Here is a 21,829-nt window from a genome sequence, read left to right on the forward strand (position 1 = left end):
GTTGCTTTATGCTGCTTTATTCTTCAGCATTTGTGTATGGGGATATCTCTTTAGACCCTAAAAGAAGGTTATGCAGTATTTTTCTGTAGGGCTGGGAGTGAGGAAAAAAATATTTGCAGCAGTGAGTCTGAGAGAGGCATAGAGCATGGACAGGAGGTTAATCGTCCAGCTGTGGGGGCTTCTGTAGGTGCTCCCCCCAAATGCAACGAAGGGGGCTCCTGGCACCACCTGAGCTGGATGTAGCGTGGTGTCACCCCCAGCTCCTTCAGCAATCGTTTCGCTGACACATTTGGTGTGTGGACTGAATGGCAGAAGCCACCCGTGCTGGTCTTTGGGAAGAAATGGTATTTGGGAGAGGGTTATGGTCCAGACAGGGACCCTCTGTGGAGATAAAAACCTCCATATTTGGTGGGGTTCCTGCAAGGCCAGGAGATGCTGCGGTTTAAGACAAAGCTATTGAGTCTTCTCCTTGGCCATGAGCCAAGTATCATCAGATTCTTTATATTAATCCCTGTCTTCTTGAATTTACCCTGTGATCTACTAACAGTGACTAATAATACGTCACTACAGTAAATGTTACACCGAAATCCAGACAGATGGGCCCTACCGTGTTTCTGCTGCCTATAAAATTAGCTCTTAGAGAAAAAGCTATTGGGTTTTGCCGACATGAGTTATGTTCGGTAAATACCTGTCGCTCTCCCATCTCATTTGCCATCTACTTCCGCATCTTTGATTATATTTTCCCTCAGGACTTTCTTTACAGCCTTGCATACTCTTGAGTTTGGATTATTGTACAGATTACTCAATCTTTGTTTATTTTAGGGATTCAAATGGAGACTTCGGCTCTATTTCTTCTTGTTTTATTTTTATACAGGAACATATTTGCTACTTGTACAGACACACACAAATACATAAAATGTCTTTCCAACTGATCATCTCTATCTATTCATATTTCACCAATCACTACTGCAGTAACAATTGCTTTCTACCACCACCACCAACAAAAAAAGCTTTGGCTGTAATATGAATACAATAATATTGCAATCAAACTATCAAGTGCATGAAAGTTTGGGAGGATTCAGAACAGAAAGGGCTGCATGCTCCTGGCATTACTTTTTCCTGGCATAGAGAAGATAAGGAAAATGAGATTAAAAATTCTTCCAGAGGCCTGAATCCTGCCTTGCGGAGTGGGAGCCAAACTGCCGGCTCCCAGTGACCCACACTTTGGGTGTGCAAGCTCATGAAGCATTTTTATTGACTAGGGTCTTAAGCCTAGCAGATAGTTCAAAAGAAAAAGGTCATTGCCTGAAGCTGATGGGTGATAGTGCAGGACCGACTGAGGCCTGCTAACCTAAGGATCCCGGGCACGGGCCATATCAGCTTGGCTGAAGCTCTTCCTTCTTGGAGACCTCCTGCGCTGGGGCACGGGGAGGGTTGCTGGCTTGAACATTCATTAGGGTCATGGTTTCCTTGCCAGAACTTGAGACAGATTCTTGATGAGTCCAAATCTTTGTTTCACTGTCACTACTTAAACAAATACAATTAATAAAGATTAGGTTTCTTTCTTACTTTTAGACAGCAATAGCACAAATGCCACGAGGTCTGGAAAGAGGAACTTTTAAAATAAAAATCAAAACCCACTCAGACTGCACAGCTAAGTGCAATTTAAAGATATATATGGATTGAAACATGGAAATTAACAGTTAAAGAATCTGAATGTCGCCACGCTGTCTACACATTCATAACTTTCATTGCAATTAAGGCACTTCACTGTTTGTCCTTGTACACAAGCATGCCCAGTATTTTTCAGATCCGTTAAAAAATGTCTTTCCCAAGGTGTATTATTCTATTTATCTTTCTTATCTGAAAAGTCTGCTCAGAGTACACCCATTCTCATCAGATGAATTGCGATGCTATATTATATGATCATTGTGACTTCCTAGATTTATTATTTCCTGTTGTTAAAATCCATAGTGTATTTTTCTATTTAAAACATTTACATGGATATTTAGTACAATTATTTGTTCTGGTGTATGTAGGAGAGAAAAAGCTGATCTATTTATCTAAATGTTATTATGTGCAGAAGGAAAATCATTTCCACAGCCTAAACCTGGTTTCATAAAGGAAAATTAGTCATGTTATTTATTTTTTTTTCTTGGCAGTTACCAGAAATTTAAAGTGACAAAACAATTTATAGTACAATAGACCCATTATTATGCTTCTATAATAACTTGTGACCATAGGTTCTTTATGGAAATCTATGCTTTGGAGGTATTTTCTGAAATACCAGAAATTACTCTGAATTTTGCCCAGTGTTGTCTCAAAATATACTGAATGTATCTCTGGACTGAATCAAAATTTTCCCAGAAGAGCAAGAAAATGCTAATTAAAATTCAATAGTTTTTTCATTGCCTTCACAAATGCAAATAATATACTCTAAACACTTGCAAATAAGTGTTATTGATCACTGTGAGTCAAAACAGCTTCCGTGCTAATAAGACTCTTTGGTAGCCTTCCTACAGCTTAGAGATTAATTACTCTTGCTTATATTCTGGCAGCTCAAAAATGTCCAAGTTTGGATATTGTCCAAGTTTGTCCAGACCTCTCCAAGCCTCAGAAATCTTTTCAGTTTGAGGATGTGATTTTGCGCAGAGCTCAGGCAGGTAACATTTCTATGTTTTACTATATTGATTTAGAAAGCGATATACTCCCTTATAAAAGTGGCTAAACCATCACTGAGCAGCACTGGGACAGAACTGTTTTGTTCCTCAAGAAATTATGGAGTTTAAAAACTATCTGGTTTTGAAAAGACCACAGGCAAAAATATTGAAGGGAATCCATTGCAAGTGCATTTGGAATAGACTGAAAAATTATTTTTCAATGAAATTGAAAGCCTTTGTTTTTTTTTTCCTGTTTAAAATAATTACATGCTGAGCAGTCAGTTTGAAACAGAAGGTATAAAGTATAAAACAATTCATTCTTGTGTTTTTAGTTTGTTTTTGTAAGGGAAATACAATGAAAATCAACATCTCCAAGAATCACTTTGGTTTCTATTAAACTTTGGGGGAGAACAGCATACTGGAAACCACAAACGCAAGCAACTTTCTCTGTTAAATACCATCCATGATTGAGGTGGGAACTATTTTACATCCACCCCTAAACCATGTAAGCCGATAAAATCTCAGGCAAGCCCTACACCTCAGTGCAACTGTGAATACAGTATTTCCGTTGATGTCAATGGCATGCTTGCGCTTGAAGTTATAGCTTGCATGAATGCTCTCAGGCTTACAACCTGACTTGAGACAGGTGTAAGAAGAAACTCAGCTACAGATTGTAGGAAGCCGGAGAGAAAACACAGCTAAGGTCAGTGGGCTACATTTGGGAACCAGCAGGAGAATCAGGATAGCCGCTGCGGGACAAGTGTCTGAGCTGGGCAGTGGAAAGGGCCATCAAGTAGTGGCCCAAGTTATGTATCCTGCTGCCACTGGGCTAGATGGGCCATGATGTGACCCTATAGGGCAGTGCTTATGTTCTCAGGCTCGTAGACAGGAATCGTAAAATTTGGAAGTTACTGATATTTCAAAATGTCTTCTTTTGAATTGGCTTCAATGTCCTGCCTGGTAGACAAGTCATGATCACTTAGCTAGATTCCTCTTGTTGTTGCAACAGAGTTATATCTTAAGCAAGAATTCAGAAAGGACTTCTCACCATGTTCTTAGATGGATCAAGTTAGGCTGCAAGGGTGTATGGAGACTGCTTTGAGACCAGCTGACAGACATGCAGTGGTGACTGGCTTGACTAGGGGAGAAATAAAGATGGTAAATAACAAAAAGACCCACTGGGCAAGTGAGGGCAGAGATTAAAGGCATTAAGAGGCATTACAAGGTGCAGCAAAGATGGTGGAGGAATCAAAGGAAGTGAGATACCCAGGAGGGATTTGGACGCCACAGACTGAATGCATTGGGGACAGGTCATGGACGCGTCTAGGGTATCAGAAGAAAAAGGCATTGACGGTGACCATGAAGACCATCAGGCGGATGACAGATGGGAAGTCACTGGAGGAGGGTGTCAGGAGGATTTCTGTGCACCTGGAAAAGAGGGACTAATAAGCAGGAGTTATCAAAGACAGACCTTCCCAATCTTTATCACATGATTAGCCTTGTTGCAGTGGAAAAATATATACGTTAATGACTGAGTTGATTAGAAATTTGGGAAGTCAGAAAGAAATGCTGCTCATTGAAGCAGAGTTGATGATGGGACCTGGGGCGATGCATACACCCGCCTGCATCTGCAGATGGGTCACTGCCTGTCACCTAAAGCACTTATCAAGCCCAATAATATTTTTTTCAAATATGCAAAAGAAATAACAAAATCTGATAAGTTGGAAAAGGTTAGAGGTAGATGAAAACAAGTATTTTCTAGTTACAAGGTGAAGTCTCAGTATGTCTGGGGAAATACCACTTAAATAAAGAAAACAGAGCATAGAAATATCTCTGAATTTAGATATAGTATTTAAAAATATCTTAATCATGAAAACATTTATAAACAATATCTAACATATGCTCTTGTCTTGAATCAATTTGCTTTAATCGATTGGAGGATTTTAGATTCCTGGTGGATGTATGAGGTACTTAACTCTATTGTGCAGTACAGGAGATGTTAGTAAGTGTAAAACCTAATGTTTCTCCTCTGGTTCATAATTCAGTTTATGCTCTAGGCTTCCATAAAAAACATTTTTTTTGAATTAGAAAGTGTTATGTCACTCTAAATTGCTTTCCTATGTGTTTTCATTTTGGGAACAGTGAACAAGCCCAAGCCTATTTTTATTTTGTAGTAATTCCCACATGTATGAGGCTTGTAAGCTAGCAACAGTCAAGAAACATACTGATGCTGGTGTGTGGGAGAGCTGTGGGCAAAACTAGACAGACTTCAGGAGATCGGGCAGAGGTTTAAATTGAAATTAATACATCTGCCATAAAGACCCCATAGTTCAGCACCAGCATAGTTCTCATTACAGTTCATAATGTGTTTTCAATGAACTGAACACTCTGGTTTAAATTTAGATTAAACAAGTCTAAAATGAAGTCACACAGGAGACAGAGAAAATTATCCTTTCTTAGAGTTTTTCTGCAACAATTTCCTTATTGAATAATATATGATACAAATTGAGCTAATAAAATTTAAAAATATTCATTAGACTATACTCACCACACTAAACGTAGTGTAATGATGATTTTCATGATTTGGGAACCAATTGCTAGCATAAGGTTTTTGGCTTTTTATTTTTTAAGAAATAGTCATTGTAACTAAACGCATTTAAAATTCAAACGCTTTCTTGATGAACTTTGCTTGTAGACCCAGCAGGCTGAAGACCACCGACTAGCTAAAGTGTTTTGACATGGGGTAGGACCTGAGCAGAGCATCCAGTGCAGGCTGAGCTGCTGGAAAGCAGGTGGCCAGCTATCAGTAGCATGGAACTGAAGATTTTGTGAAATATCCAATTCTGAGGGAAGCGCCCAGCGTGATCGGTAACAGTGCCCTAGCTTCAGAGGAGATTTGACAAATTATCCCTCAGAAAGATGGAACTGTCATCACTTTGTCAGTACTGCTTTTTTTTTTTTTTTTTTTTAATGTGTGTGTTTTGTTATCTAAAATAGGGAGTTATATTTGCTATTTCAGTCCAGATTCTGAAATGATGAGATGCTATAGAGCCAGACGCTGTAGTGCCCGGGGTCAGTCACGGACTGAGTTATGTCTGCATGACCTGCAGCTGGGCGACACCAGAGATGAAGCAGTGTTTCCTGCAGCCAGCTGGCACGCGTCAGTGCCACAAGCCCTCCCTGAACTTCCTTTAGGTGACCACAGGACCCTAATAAGAAGCAGCTTCAACTGCCCAATGTCACTCATGAGATGAAATCATCAACATAGGTAGAGAAAATCTGCTGGGTCAGGCATGAAGTGTCATGACTGCCGGCATTCTTCATTTTACTTGAAAGCGCGTGTGCACTGGCTGTTCTTGAAGCGCAGGAGCCACATCTAAGGCGTAGGTGCTCCAGTAACCAGGACGGAATTGAAACCCTTCACTATTTCCCCTTATACTATGTTTTGACTGCAACAATTAAGACAATTAAGACAGCTACCCATCCCTTAAAATCAAAAAGTGGACTGTCTAGTAATGGCTGAATCACTTTCAGAATCATAGTTTTGAACAGGAAGGGCTAAATTTTCCCCAAAACCTACTTGAGAACTGACTGTTCCTCTGTAGCTAGCCCCAGGGAGATATGTCACTCGCAAAGGAAGGTATTACTTGGGATGAATGCAGAACACTTTAGGCATTTAGACTAATATTACAATTTCCTATGACAAGTGTTTTACTGGATGAATGTCTGCTCTATCCATCTTCAAAAGGAAGGAATAAATATAGAAAAGTACAAAAAGAGAACTCAGGTAGGGTAAGAAGTTATAATTCTTGACTCACCATCTAAAAAAGCATTTTTCTTCTGAAGATACTGCACTCAAAGAATATGGGCAGAAGTCTGCAAAGATATAAATGCAACTTTTCAGCTCAGTGCTGAGTGACAGGGCAGAGTCACAAGCCCTCTTCTCCCCTGCAACAGAACCATATTCTGAGGCACTTAGGGATGATCAGGCAGTCAGAGCATTGGCCTCGTTGAAAAAACGTAGCTAACAGTGAAGTCAATAACAAAAGAGAATTCAGATCAGCAAAGCTTTGGGCCATAAGTTAGGCAAGCAAAGCCAAGTGGTTCCAGAGATGATGAATTGTGCAGAAAAGCAACTTCAAGGCACACTGCATTTGTAACAAACTGGCACAACATGGAACAATAAATATAATGAGTGAAATCAAACAGTTCTGAAATTAAGGCCATTTCCTCTTCCCCTGAACAACCTGAAAAAATGGCACAATCCAGCAATTAAGAGAGCAGTTTGTTTTGCTGCATAAAGCAGCGCTCTAGGCAAAGCGTGAGAGCTGGAGCTCTTCGACCAGGCCAGCCAGACTGATTGATCTTCCTTAAGTGCCTCCGAATATGGTTCTGTTGCAGAGGAGAAGAGGGCTTGTGACTCCGACCCATCAGTCAGTACTGAGCTAAAAAGATGCCGTTTGTGCCTTTGCAGGCTTCTCATTTTCTGCCCATATTCTTTGAGTGCTTTATTCTTGGAAGAAAAGCTTTGTGACTGAACTGCTTATTCTACAATCAAAGCACGTGCGAAGTATATTCCTCTCCCGTTCCTCCTCAGATTTATAGGACTGCATTTCTTCTTTATTTGAAAGTTCATTTTTCACAATGGATTCAGCACATGCAAGCCTCACAGCCCCTTCCAACCTTGGCAATTTACAGCCAGGGAGGCTCTGGAGGCTGGAAATGGGCTCAGTGCCAGTTTCACAGGACACTAGGCCGGGGGTGAGGGCATTAAAACAATGTGGTGTTTTACCCTGGAGGCTAAGAAATCCTGTGTAAGGCTGTAGCAAGTCACTAACCACCAATGTACGTGGAAGGTAAGCTTTTGGCCTCCTGCCCTGGCTGGTATCCACTAGTCTCAGTTAGTTCCTTCCATAAGTCACTTTACCTGGAAGGTAAGTAGCCGGAGGATGGGAACAAGAGGTTGAGTTGTGCTTTAAACACACAGGTTGGTTAAAAGCAAGCCTATAATGTAATTTAGAGAGTAACAAGGCTGGAAAATACAAGATGCATGATCTTGGCTGCTTATATTAGCTTATAGGTAGCCTTTATACAGCCTCGTTGCCCTCAGCTATTTTGGACATGTTTATGTCTTTTCCGTGCCCCAGAGCAGAGCCCCAGGACCCTCAGCCGAGCCGGAGCCAGCCCATTGCATCGCTCTCGTTTCAGGGGGCAGAATGATCGTCAGGAGGTTTTTGGTGCAGTTTCCTCAGAGATACACTGCAGGGTCAAGCTGGGTCAAGGTCCAGATGGGCTCCTGCTGCTTACCCTGCTCCACGTGTTGACAGTAAGGAAAGAACAGGTTTTAAACATGAGAATATTGTGGCAGCGTATCGGCTCAACAGGAATGCCCTTGAATTTGTTCTTCGCACTCAAGCAGGCGTACTATAACATGAATGCATACATGCAAAACATTGACAGTATGAGCACAGGTGTGCTGGTTCAGACTGGTAGCTCCCCAGCGCCGTACCCCGCCTCGCAGAGGCCTAAAGAGACCCGCAGTGAAGAGCCAGCCGCAGAGCAGCCACGCAGCCGCGCTTCCCCGGCTCCTCGTCCCGACTCGCTGAGGGGCAGAGGCTCCCCGAGCCGGCGCCCGCGCCGACGAGCTTCATGATTTCGGGTGGACTTCGGGTTGTCTGGTTTCCCTTTTCAGATTCACAGTGAATTTTAGTTCTGGCAAAGCAAATATGGGTGAGTACTCCCAGCTTGCTGACAGCCTGGTGCCTCTGTTCCTAACCAGCTCTCTGGAGTCCATAATACGGCTATTTGAGCACATTTTCTTGCACTTTACTGCCGCATGCATGGGACCGGACTGGGGATCTGACCAAAGAGCATCGCGCAGCGACTGATGAGAGATGGTGACTGATCCATGATTTCAGCTTTTTCCCAGCTGTGCCACAAGAAATCTCCGTGCTGATGCCAGCCACGCATGCAGGGCAGGAACCTCCATTTAAAAACGTACCTTAGTCGTTTGGAGGTGAAAATGGTATTTGAACGTGCACACAACACAGCCGGAGAAGTGCCATGTGAATTCATGGACGCCCGGGGGGACAGTGCCTACAGGAGGTATTCGGTCTCCTTCTCGTCACCTATCTCGGAGAGCTCGCTTCGCCGCGCTCCTGGAACTGTGCGCGCCCAGCGTTGTCCAACAGACTTTTTTTTTTCCAGAAGCTCCAGGAACTGTTAGCTCAGATGGGCAGGAAAACAATGAGACCACATGAAAATGGAAAACCACACACTGCAATCTGCATTTAGCTCACATTTCCTCAGAGCGTTCACCATACCGCTGAAGCGATATATGATCTTTAGACCCTTGCATACAGTGCTGTGTTTTCTAAGAAATTCAGATGATGTTCTCCAAGACTGAGGATTTCTGCCCTCTGGATTTAAATACATGCAAACAGTGGACTCCGGTGCACAGATGTGGCACGCTGGAGAGTGTTACAGACTACGCCAGCGGAGCCCTTTCAGGTCACTGAGAATGATAGCCTGAGTAACTCAAAACTAGATGGCTCATCCCTGGATTTGGCATTTTCTTATGGCTGCAGGTATTTAAGCATTTACACAGCTAAAGAACCATCTGAATTATAAGGGCTGCACTCAGAAGCTCTGGATCTCTGCATTGCATTAGCTTGTGATGTAAAGCCAGCGGTTTAATATAATGTACAGCACAGCCTGGCATAAAAGCTCTATGTCAAAGACAGCGAGGAACATTTCCCTGTCCGAGACACACTGCTCACTCACAGAAGCAACTAGCTGAGGGGGCTAACGAAGGAAAAATGATGCTGTGTTCTGCAGGTTTTCAAAAGTCAACCCTTCATAAAAATTTGCAAGCGAGAGTGTCAAGTAGTGTAAATAAGCACTGCTCCCCTGAAGTCACAAGTGCTACACTGAATTACATCAGACGAGACTATGGAGCTGCAGTGAACAGCTCTGCCGACATAAAACTCCTGAAGTCCAACAGCTGATTGTAAAATATGATGAATTATTACTTACTTAAGAAAGAAAACAAAGAACAGTGGTACCTGTTCATTTTTGTATCATTTTCCTTACTTCTTTAATGAAATGCCAGCTTGAGAAGCCAAAGGTAAAACTGCAGATGGAGTTTGGTGAGAATTTTATTCGTAATTCTGTATTAGATTATTTTAAATCCCTGCTCTTTGTCCATTTAATATTCTCAAATGGATTGCTCAAATTACAAGGTACTATAAGGGCATAAGGAACCCCCTATCATCAAGTTACAATATACATTAACTGCAATGGGCACCGAATTTGAGCTTTTCTATGGTATCTTTCCTTCCCTGTGTCACTGTGACTTGCACAGAGACAGGAAATAAGGTGGACAAGATGATTTTTTTTCCCCAGAAGATGAGAAATTTAACTGTTTATACTCTTATGCACAGCGTAAAGCAGAAAAAAAATATGAAAATCCAATATTTTCATGTTTACCATCCCAAAACTGTCTATTCAGATGGTCTAAACATCCTGGCTTAGAGTGGACCTGCTCGGTTAATTTTAATTGCAGCTCACTGGACAAAGGTCACTGGAGTATCTCAGTGGAAAACGATCTGCAGGCTCCAGGACTGCTGCACAACTCAAGCGCTGCGTACCAACGCACAGGTGGGAATTGCCGGGCCCCTCCATGCCTGCCCTTGGGGATACTGGGAGAACAACAAACCAACAAGGGATCTCTGAGAAGGAACGCAGGAAAAAGCATGTATCTGGGAATTTGGCAAGGTCTAGGAGACATTATGATATACAGCTGGTGCAGAGACCACAGTTAGCCCCCCAAATTTATTCTAATTAAGTTCTTTCTTACTGATCTGAAAGTAAACATCTCAATAAGCTCGTCTTTTTTATTAGGAGGAGAGTGAAATTCCCACAGACAATTTCAGTTTTGAAGAAATTTCATTTTTTTTCATTCAACTAAAATGAAATCACTTTCCTTTCAAAATGCATGAAAAAATCATTCAGGCAAAAATACTCATAGCAGCTATCATGAGCAGAGCATAAGAAGGGAGTTAAAATTTGATGGTTTTGGTTTAGTGGATCTAATGTACAGACTCTTTTCTTAAGCATTCAGTTTAATTTTAATATTGCTGTTGTTTTGGAGTTTCCTTTATATTTTTTTCTGAGCATATTAACATGTACAAAAGAAAAACGATGCAGTGATGGAAACGGTTTTGTGTGTTTTAGTACAATCAACATAAAAATCCTTGGGGTTTTTCGGTTTACCCCAAAGTTAGATCGCAGTCCCAAGCAGACCCATGTGCTGTAACGAAAGACAGCAAGATCTGCATGCACTTCTCATCCATAATAGTCTGTCTCATCAGAAGAGTAACAGGGCAGAGGTTGTTTTGGCTTTGCCAGGTCCCATAAGTTGGCACGGCAAAGTATATTTTCTCCATATGAAATCTGTTATAGCACAAAAAGAAATCATTATAATTAGCTCCTCTTTAGAACATGTTGTGACTGTTGAGACTTGAGGAATTTTTCTCTTGCACATTATTTGCTTTTACCCTATACAGCTATTATTCTGCTTAACAAAGCTGACACACAAACTACTTTGAATGACTTTGCAGCTCTTAACATTGAGAACAACTTAATTGGGCATGGTGGATTGTAATGACCTTGTGGGTCCCATAATACGTTCTGTACGGCTGTTGCCTTCCCATAGTAGCCATGTGTTCTTCAGCGTGTTTTTTTTCCTTCTGTCTTTCATAGTTGTGAATATAACTTTATAAAGGATGTCTACATGGTAATAATATAAGTACACTATATGTGACTTGTTCAGTACAGTGTGGTGATCACGTCTTGGATTGTAAAGCTTTTTTATCTAAATGTTTGATTAAACTAAGAGATATGGAAGAAAAAAAAAAACAGGAAAATACAACAATATACACATAGCCAGCCCTCCAAACAAGGAAATAGTTATCTGCATGTTCTGCCACAGAGATGTCTTTGCAGTCTGTGGTCTGAGCAACCAAAAACAGCACTGAAGAGTTGGAAACCTGGGTCTCAGGATGAGAGAGGTGGAGGGTCAGCTGTCAGGGCAAGTAGAGCCTCACTCACAGCAAACCCCCAGGACACCACTGACCCTCTCATGGTGATGAGGGGCTTCAAGACCAAAGTTTTCAAACTAGATCTCATACTGCCGTGGGGTGTGTGGAAGAAGAGGGACAGTCACAAATTATCAAAAAGATGCCAAAACATAATGGGTAACCACTGTTTTTTTCCCCTATTTTTGTTAGATTCACAGTGTGAGCTTTAACTGGGGAGAGAAAGGAGGAGGAATAAATTGTATGGAGAAGCTGTGAAAATCTGCACTGATGAATGGCTTTATACCTCTGGTTCAGCTGGCCATCTTTTGGAAAGGGAGCAGCCCAAATCCTGTTTCTGAAATGCAGTTTGCAGCATATTAAAATATGGACAAGCTCCATCTGCTTAAACTATGCTTCCTATAATTTAATTACACAAGGTATCCATGCCTGAGTCATTAACAGCACTGTGAGTAATGTGATTCATTAGCAGTGGCCTACATGTGCTGTTTGTTTCTTTTTTACCCTGAGACATGTATCAGTAACTTACAAAGATTTATATTTTGACAGTCTCCATCTGGGCTATTCTAATATAATTTCCCGGTACATATTTGTTCTCTTTCAGTGAATGAAGCACTTTGCAATCTTTCTCTGAGATTCAGGAACAGCTTTATAAGCGCACAGACAGACGTGCAGTTCCACTGTGTTAGTAGAGGTGCACTTTCTCCAAATAAAACTGCCTTTTTACAGCAACAAGTGATATTCTGCTGTGTTTCTGTTGGTACTGCTTCAGTCAATATTTTGAATCTTTCTTTTTTCTGAATTGTGATTGCAGCAAAAAAACGTACCTTTGTGGAAAGGCAATATTGAAAAATATATTTCAGCCAGATTTTCCATGAAATTTCAAAAAAATATTGAATGTAAGGCATTTGGATAACACAGGTAAGCAATGTAACAGGTCCAAGAAAATTTTACACAGTCCATGACATGACCTGCCCCATTCGCATTAAATTTGTGTGGTGTTTCTTTTAGAGCTATTTCATATCCCAATGTAAATGCAATCACTTAAGTCCTCAAGGGCTTTTATAGGAGAGCAGGGCAGCAGTTAACTGAATGTCAGCACTGGACGGTTACTAACTACAATCTAGTCATGGTATTGAGGGCTACTCTCACATGCATGTATCCAAATACTTTCAATATGCTGTATATGCCAAACCTCATCTGAGAGAATAGGTCTAGGCACTGGAAATAAGAAAAAACTGATGTTTCCCAGGAAGCAGCACCACGTATTTGCACTGCATTCACTCTTCCCTAGTGACTTTGGCTGTGGTTGCGGGCAGGATGCTGGGCCAGTGAGGTTTCAGCCCGAGCAGATCCAGCCAGTGAAGACAACACAGCGACCACATAGCCAGCAAACAGGTAATGCATTTTCCAATGTCATCAGTGAATCACTGTACCACAGCTGATCTCAGACCGGGCAGGGAGACAGACGAGATGGCCTCTGGAGCTCCCTGCCGCCTCTATTTGGGATGCCACGATACAAGGCATAACTCTAGCCCTGCAGCAGGTATATCGCTAATAAACTGCGTGTCGCTCCCTTTAACTCTCTTTTTTCTTTTTTAAAGCCAACACCATCACCTACAGAACAAACCCCAAAACATCAGCTATCTGGATAGTAGCAACTCATCTGACAAAATCATAGCAGAACAAATGGGCAGTCTCACAATTTGTGCCCGAAGTGCCCTGTTTTGAGGTGAGATACTGGTATTGTGAAAGCAGAGCGGATCTCTCAGACCCTCGTCAGTCTACAGTCTAAGTGATTTCATGCCTGTTAATCTCTGGGTACGCTTATTGACTTCCAGAGGAGGGCCCAGGCTTTTATGCTGTCTGGGTATCATTGCAAAGGCTATGCTTCTGCTAAATGGTTTTAGGTGGAAAGCTTTGGCTTTCTGGAAAGTCCTGGACATTAGAATGCGTTGAGGAATTAAGGGAGGACAAATTAGGCTTAAATTGTCACAAGTTCACTACTTGCTGTGAAAGTAAAACACTTGCTTCTTGCTAAAATTTGGGCAGTTTTCTAGCTATTGCTTGAAATAGCAGGCACTTATTTGGGAAAAGAAAGCAGGTAAACAGAGCTTTCTAGGAAACTGTCACATGATGGGCAGTGATTACTTGAACCCACAACCTCTCAACTCCTTTGAGTCAAATGTCTTGGCTGATTGGACGGTTTTGTTACGTTTACCTGATGAATGCAACATCTGCACAGATATTCTTCCAAGAACATTTCACACGCACGTGCTTTGAGAAGCAATGGAGAGAATGCAATAAATATGGTAACTAGCAGGTGATGAGGAATCTGATGAAAATAAATTCAGTAAGGCTATGAAGACTAAATGAATGTCTTTTAGTATACATAGAAATCTGCTCTTTATTAAGTCCTGCAAAGATTTATTAAATTTTGTATGGTTTAAGAAATACAAAAGGACTGTAATAAAAAGGGAGAGGGGGATTGCATATAAATCACATTTTAATAATGGTCAAATGGGTTGATTATATCTTTTCTGATATGATGAATATTAAAGAATATTATATAAACTAATATTTGTGGCAAATTTATGCAATTCAAAGATGTGTGGCTCAACCTTCAACAACAAAAATAAATCACTTCATACTTTTAAATACCTTTGGCATCAAAGTTTCTACCTTAAAAGCCTACGGTTTCAGCATTATTTTTATCAGAATCACCATTTTATGGGAAACATAAATTTTATTTATACAAGTGCATTTTTATGAAGAGTGTAAAGTTTTGATTTTTTTTTTTTTTTTACCCATACAGGGTAAACATAACTCTATCGTGTTTATTCCTGGACTGTTAACTCAGTGGTGTGCGCAATGAGCGCCTGATTACAGATATGTGCAACAGGGGATTTTCCTGTAGCAGGAGGAGTCAGTGCTGACTGTGCAGTACCCTGAGAGAGACCAAGGGCAAAGCACAGCAGCTAGTGCCACCACGGCACATGGGAGGAAACAGAAAAGGGAAACAGCAACTGAAATAATTATCCACAGTCAGAACCTGTCCTCATGTGAAACACTTGCTGCATGGGGGCCGAGGCCGCAGGAAGTGCAGGTGGGGATGATGCAGTCCAAGGGATGAACTTGCACCACGCTCTTCTTAGAAATCATACGGAATTGTAAGAAAAAAATGACAACATCGAAATATCCCAACAAATTGCAAGAGAGCAGCTATCAAGTTGGTTGTTATGTGTCTTGTCTCACCAGAAAAAATAGAACGAGCCAGATTCTACCCTCAGACATGAAGCTCACCCTCACATTACTTCAGCTCATCCACTGTGACTGCTCCTGTGTGCTGTCTTAGCCAGGACATTTGAGGAAATTCAACTTACCTTAGCTTGCAGAGAGCGAGCAGGTCGCCTTGCAACCCTTCCTGTGCTGCCCTGCAAGAACACGCCTATCCACAGGTATACCGGCCCATTCGATATACGGTAACACTCCTGCCACCAAAAAAACTTGACATAGTCAAACCTTCCTTTACGTCACCAACAGCTTTGAATAAGAATTAGTTTTTTTTAAATGCCTGCTTATAAGAAAATTTACTGGATGACTACAAGACCTCTAGATAAGCAAGGGGACATGAATTGATTGAAGGATGTCATGAAATTGAAAAGTGAAATGATGATTTTTGGATTAGTTTTTCTATTTAAAATACAATGCAAAATTTCTTTATCCAAGGGCACTTTTCATGGGAACTTAGCATGTAGCCTTGACAGAGATGGAAGTCTCTGAGGAGGCTATGAAAAAAAACTTAAGAAATTCAAGAACAGTCAATCTTCATGGGTAATATTTCTGAGGTTTCTGAAAGAAATAAATTGTAAAATAATGAGGATAATAGAAAATAAAGTTCACCTTTCTTTGCTCTGGTGAGATATGATATACATGAAGACTACAATGATAAATTCTTTAAAGAGACGAAGTGTGAAAAAAGCTATTGGATATTAGCATATTATATTAATATCACTGAACACATATTACTGAACTATCTCTATTCAGCACAGATAATTTTATATATCTTTGTTGTTCAAACATTTTAGAAAAGCAGCATTTATTCCCTGTAAGATTTGAAGGTCGTTAGTGTTATCCTTTTTCTTTCTAAGAAAGGTGCAAAAAACACAAAATCTAAAAGTAGAATCATAGAATGGTAAGGTTGGAAGGGACCTCTGGAGATCATCTAGTCCAACCCTCAGCGTAGCCCCATATGGGGATTGAACCCACAACCTCGGCATTAGCAGCACCGCACTAACCAACTGAGCTAAACTGATAGCTGTTTCTCTGTCATATTGATAGACGGATTTTCCAAATGTGATTTCTAGATCTGAGTATATGTAAAAAAGTGTTTGATTTCAGCAACTTCTGTAAGCAAACAATAAAATGCATTTCAAGCAATATCTATATATGTGCTAATGGTATGTGCCGGTAAAGTATAGCACATATGAAGAAACTCAAGAGATGACCTCAAAAATTCTTGAACAATTACATTATTTTTGTAATACAAAGAGACTTTGACTACATGCGTGCCAAGAAATGAAGCCACAAGAAAATATCTGTGAGGTTATCATCTTCTCTGCACAGCCACTGGATTATGGACTATACCAGCGGGAAAAAGTGCATGAGTTAATTTTAGCAGGAGATGAAGTGTTTGCAGGGCTGTATCTATTTTCCATGAATATCCGATGAAAGATATTTGTAAAAGATTGCACACACAGATGGAGATAGCGATGGGGCTCCACCGACTATGCGGCCAGGTGGATTATTTCTGGAAAGAATGTACAAATCTTTGCTGCACAGCTATTGAAGTACCGTGGCACTAGCCAAGAAAAATGTTGGTGAGGAAGGGATTTGGCTTATTGCACAGTCTTCTAAAAAACTAACAGAATAATAAGGCTCATGACAGCAGGGTCAGGGACTGGATGGACAATTACGCACACAGACTTTTAGAAAAGCTTTTGATAAATTAAGATATAATGAAAACTTTATTGAAAACATTACAAAAAAGAAAATGTTCCCTTTCCTTAGCTACTTTTTTTTTTCCCCATGGCTTTAGAAAACACAGAAATAAGACACCAGAATGAGTACCTGTCTCTCAGGGACTAGAGATTAATAGCATCCCCCAACTAACAAGAGGACCGCAGAGTACTTGGGCAATGTTTACCAGGTATGAATCGCTGCAGCAGAGCGAGAATGTTGATAGCGTAACCTAGTTCGGATCACGGTCACAGCTACATTCTCCATTACTTGCATAAATAGTTCTAAATGGTTAAGCAATGACTAACTGATAGCTCTCATAAACAGTGGCAGATGGGAGAGTAGGTGTCACGGAGGGGTAGAAGCACTTCAGTTGCTGTCAAAGGCAGTCATCTTTATACGCAGTCTATTTACCTGCGAGATTGTGTAACAGTTGATCGGCAAGTTGTTACAACATCTATAAGTCAGGCACTAAGCCCTGTAAAGTCACCTGTGCCTAAGCAATGACTGCAGAAAAGAAATGTCGCGCTCCGCTTCACTAGTGCGGTGGAGTCGGTGGGGAAGCCTGGTCCCGTGGAGAGGGCTGAGCAGTGGGGCCGGGGCGAGCAGAACAGACCCACTGCGCCTGCAGGCAGCAAACCCTAATCCTCCTCTCACAGAAAGGCCTAAGAGTCACAAGTGAGAAAATGCAGGAGCCATCGTGGCAAGCTGAGGAAAACTTGCTGCCTGGCTTGCTAGGCACATGCACTTACCCAAAGAAGACCTGAATTTGATGCAAAGAGAGGATGTCAAGAAGAGCCATGAGAAGAAGCAGCTGTTACGTTTTGAGTACTGCGAAGTATTAAGCAGTGACTGCGGTCCACATCGCGGAGGGTCTGGTGGCTGAGGGGCTGAGATGTCTCACTGCCTACCATGGTGTGCACACCAGCCATTCCCGGACCTTCGCTGAAGGGGAAAGCTGAGGGCACTGATCCTCTGGCTGGGGAGTCCAAAGGAGGTGAATGGGGGAGGTACCTCCACCAACCCACAGCTGGCCAGGAAGGCTGACACGCTACGGCCGTGTTATCCCCAGAGCCATGCAGGCTCCATCGCTTGAGCCCAGCACCCCGCTCTAGACATGGTTGGGCTGCAGGGTCGTCTGCTCCAGGAGAAGAGATAGCAGGGAAATAAAGCTCTTGTGCTCGCCTTGCTTACCTCCCCAACACACATATTTGTACTGTTTCGTATTTGTTGCAGCGATGGAACAGACCATGCTTACTCTCTAATTTAATAAGTTTATAAAAGGAATTGCAAGATGAAGTGTTAAACTAGCAGGATATCGAACTCAATGATCTTGTTCATGTTACACCTATGTGCTTGTTATTAATGCCGCTGTTAACGAAATGCAGAGAAGACATAATTTCTTTTTCATGTTAGTGGTCATGATATGATATGAGCCGAGGCAGCTGCTTTTGCTCCATTGTTCTCCTATGCTTTGGTACAATTTTTATAATTGTCAATATTAATGTTTTCCTGTCCTCCTTGGCCTCTATCCTTCTCCACAGGCACTACCTAGAGCTTGGCATGACAGTCAAATATATTACTTGCATGGTTTCTTCCTGTCTGCCTTTTTGATTAAAATCTGTTGATTAAAAGTCTTTTCCCTAACAGAGCTAGTAAATTTGATTTTTCTCTCCCTTCCCTGTAGTAGGAATGAAGTGTGCTAAAGGCACTGTCAGAAACAACAGAGCTCTCCCGAGGTTGCCTGACTCCTGACAACTATAAGCCTTTTGGAAATGTTTTCCCATGAGAATGCAATTATAGGATCTGTGGCATAAACTAGCTGCATTATTTCATAACAAGGGGAAGAAAATGCTAAAAATCATTCCAGTGTTTAAATACATGCTGCATGCAGAGTGCATAAACAGGAGGTACAGACCTGTCTGGCCCATCTAGTGAAGGAAGTAGATACAGAGCGGAACAACTGTTGACCCCGAGCGCACCAGATGCTCTGCGTTGTGCTGGATCTGCCCGTCCGTCACCACAAAGGGTCCAAAGAGAAGAGGCTGCATGCGAAAGCATCGAGGCAGCCAGGCCTGGCCAGCAGCGCTCACTGTGGGAAGAAGAGAAGGCATTTGTGCATTAAACAAACCAGCAATCCACTGCTTTTCTTTTTTTTTTTTCTTCTTTTCTGCTGTGCAAGTCTTAAAACCTCAGTGTTCACTATACCTTCAACAAACTGGGGGCAACGGCTGGCTGGAGAAGAAAGATGCTCACAACTTTCCCTGGTGTTTGGATGAGGCCCCGAATCCAGCCTGCTCCACTGAAAAGCCTTGTGGATGTGCTACTTCACCCTCTCTTTAAAGGCAGCCCTGGCTCTGACTCCAGAGGTGTGCAATCTTCCTGACATCGCAATGAATGATTGACATTGGAGCCGTTGATGAAGCTGAACGTCTACGTGACATGGATTACATGGAAAATGAGTCTCACCAGACCCAGTACTCCCCGCTAGGCATGCATATAGAAAGAGGAAGAATTGCAAATCCTGTGACGTGTGCTGGGGCTGTGGTCTGTGGTTCTCTGTCTTGCCTTTCCAAACCAGTGTGTACAGCTCCTGCCAGCAAGCTGTTTTGACTCCTCAAGCTCAACCAGCTCCAAGCTCTGCCTAACTATTTCTGACTAGCTGACTAGCTTCCCAAAGATCACAGCATCGCTCCCATATTCACACACCCGCTTGCTACCAACTGCTGACTGCTCAGCAGGGTCATGACAGCTCTTTGCAGCTGCTATTTTTCAGAATTTGTTCAAAAAAAAGAAAGCATACCATTTTTCTACTGAATAGAAGAAACATTAGCAATATCGGCGTGTTCACTGGAAGTGGTCTCTTGAGCTTGTCTGTAACACTCAGATATGCAAGGTGTTGTCAGAGAACCTTGAACTCTTAAGTTCTTTGGTGACTGGGCCAAGCACATGTCTGGAAATGTGCAAACAGAACCTTGAGTCATTTCAGAGCTTCTAGAAATCACAATCCTCACACAAAATTTATGACTACTTAAAAATGAGGTCCCAAAGATCAGTACATTGACCTCAAGTGTTCGAGCAAGTGACTGAAAACAGTCTCTTGCTCCACCTTTGAGCGAGGCCAAGGCACAAACGTCTAATCCACATTCATCACCTGAACCACTGCAGCATAGACTGTCCTCCTGTGCCACCCTTGCCGAGAGTTTCTGCTAGGCTACCCTCACCTGGGCGTGCATGTCCCAAACACAGATCAATAGTACTGTGCTCCCAGTGTTTTTACCGAGATGAGCTGGGAACCTCACAGCACCATCCATTGTGCTGGAAGGAAAATGTGGTTGGAAAACAGGTCACCCACGTCCTAGGGGCTGCAGTAACCAGGAGGAAAATGAACCTCCTCACCTGCATCAGCCAAAATTCCCTTCAGTGTTCCATCTCCTGAAACGATGAGGGGCTGGTGGATGTTGTCCCCCAATGTGCTGCCCCCCCCCGATGCTGAAAATGTAAGATGAACCAGTCCAACAAATAGCTCTAATCAGTTGTAGCATAACAATAAGCATCAAACTCAGCACGAATATGACAGCTTTGCTATATGGCCAACCAGTGGTCAGGGTTCATTATACCCTGTAGATGAACAGCAGAAAATTGGCCGTAATAAAATTGTTTTATTAAGATGAGAAGCTGTTTTGCCTAAGGCTTCTGCTTAATTTCCTTTCAGCTCATGAAAAAAAGTCTATCAGTATTAAGTATTTAAAAATCAAATGTGGAAAAGAAAATATTTTTGTTCACTGTCATATTCAAGTTTATTTTAAATTACTTTCTTTACATAATTTAGAATCAAAACTGTTCAAATGTTATTATTGGAATGCAAATTCATCATTTGAAATTGAAACTCTCATCAATAGCTATTTTTCTCTGAGGCAGAATACAGCCTCATGAAGACTGATCTTGGCTAATGTAAAGAAACAGTGCAGAACTGGTTGAGTTTTCAATTGTAATGTTGAAAATTTTCTCACTTTTTATATGATGCCATGCATTTTTTTCTATTGTTATTGCTGCTGATTGTAAAGATTTGTAAGGTCTTTCTTCTAATCAGCACAGTTCCCTCCTTATTTATTCATTAATGTCACAACCCATATTTGTGATTTCAAAATTGCTCCTATGGAGACAAACGGGTAATGTCACAAAAACTTGACCGTAACATTGCTGGATGGACAGCGCAGAAACTCAAACTAACTATAAGTGGAATAGCTTCTGTTTGGCCACAAATAAATACCCTAACATTCAGTAAGGAAGACAAAAAAAAAATGTAGGCAATTCAACAGGGGTCTTGAATAAAGAATTATAATTTTTAATCTTCAAAATATGGCAACGTTTTCTATTCACATGGAGAAAAAGATGGTATGCAAAACGATCGGTAATTCTGACCCCAGAATATTGCTGAGAGGCAGCACGACGCAAAGATTTCCGTCTGAGACCTGTGTCCTGTGTTTCTCCTTTGCAGGTGTGTGACCACCGACGTCGCCTTCTGGCGTGGCGAAGCCCGAGCCGGTAAGGGTTTAGCAAACCCAGCGCGTATCGGCCCTGCGTGGGCAGCTGCCACCCAGCAAAGCCAGCGCGAGCAGGTACGGTGCAGGCGGCCCCGTGGCCGCTGCACGGAGGAGCCGCTGCGCCGCGGGAGCCAGCCCCTGTCCCGCACCGCCTCCCTCTTCCTGCCCGGTTTGGTACCCGTCCTGCACGTCACGATTCCACGACATTCGCGTTGGAAACGAGTGCTGACAAATACGTGTGTGTGTACGGGGGAGCAGAGAATTTTCATAACACTTCCCTATTAGAAAATTACTGAGGTTCCAATTTAAAACATATTGCAGGACATCCTTAACTGACAACGCACTTAAGATGTTTCTACTCTGAAATTCAAGTCAAGCTGATGCTTTATACTTTCCTCAATAAGAATATGTGATAAGGCCTACATAAAGATGAACGATTTCTGTCATATATGTCCACAAACACGTATCTGCACTCAACTGCACCATGCAACTAACTTTCTCCCTT

General features: G+C 41.9%; 1 long non-coding RNA gene across 1 annotated transcript; it reads right to left on the reverse strand.

The window, feature by feature from the left end:
* Positions 1-859: 859 nt before the first annotated feature.
* Positions 860-19,707, reverse strand: LOC134141070 (uncharacterized). Its single transcript, XR_009958529.1, has 5 exons — positions 19,581-19,707; positions 18,696-18,869; positions 15,142-15,249; positions 3,709-4,088; positions 860-1,527 (listed from the first exon to the last, which is right to left on the reverse strand). It is a non-coding gene; the product is annotated as an uncharacterized LOC134141070 (long non-coding RNA).
* Between the last annotated feature and the right edge of the window lie 2,122 nt (positions 19,708-21,829).

This window comes from Rhea pennata, chromosome 5 (assembly GCF_028389875.1).
Source record: "Rhea pennata isolate bPtePen1 chromosome 5, bPtePen1.pri, whole genome shotgun sequence".
Taxonomy (NCBI): Eukaryota; Metazoa; Chordata; class Aves; order Rheiformes; family Rheidae; genus Rhea; species Rhea pennata.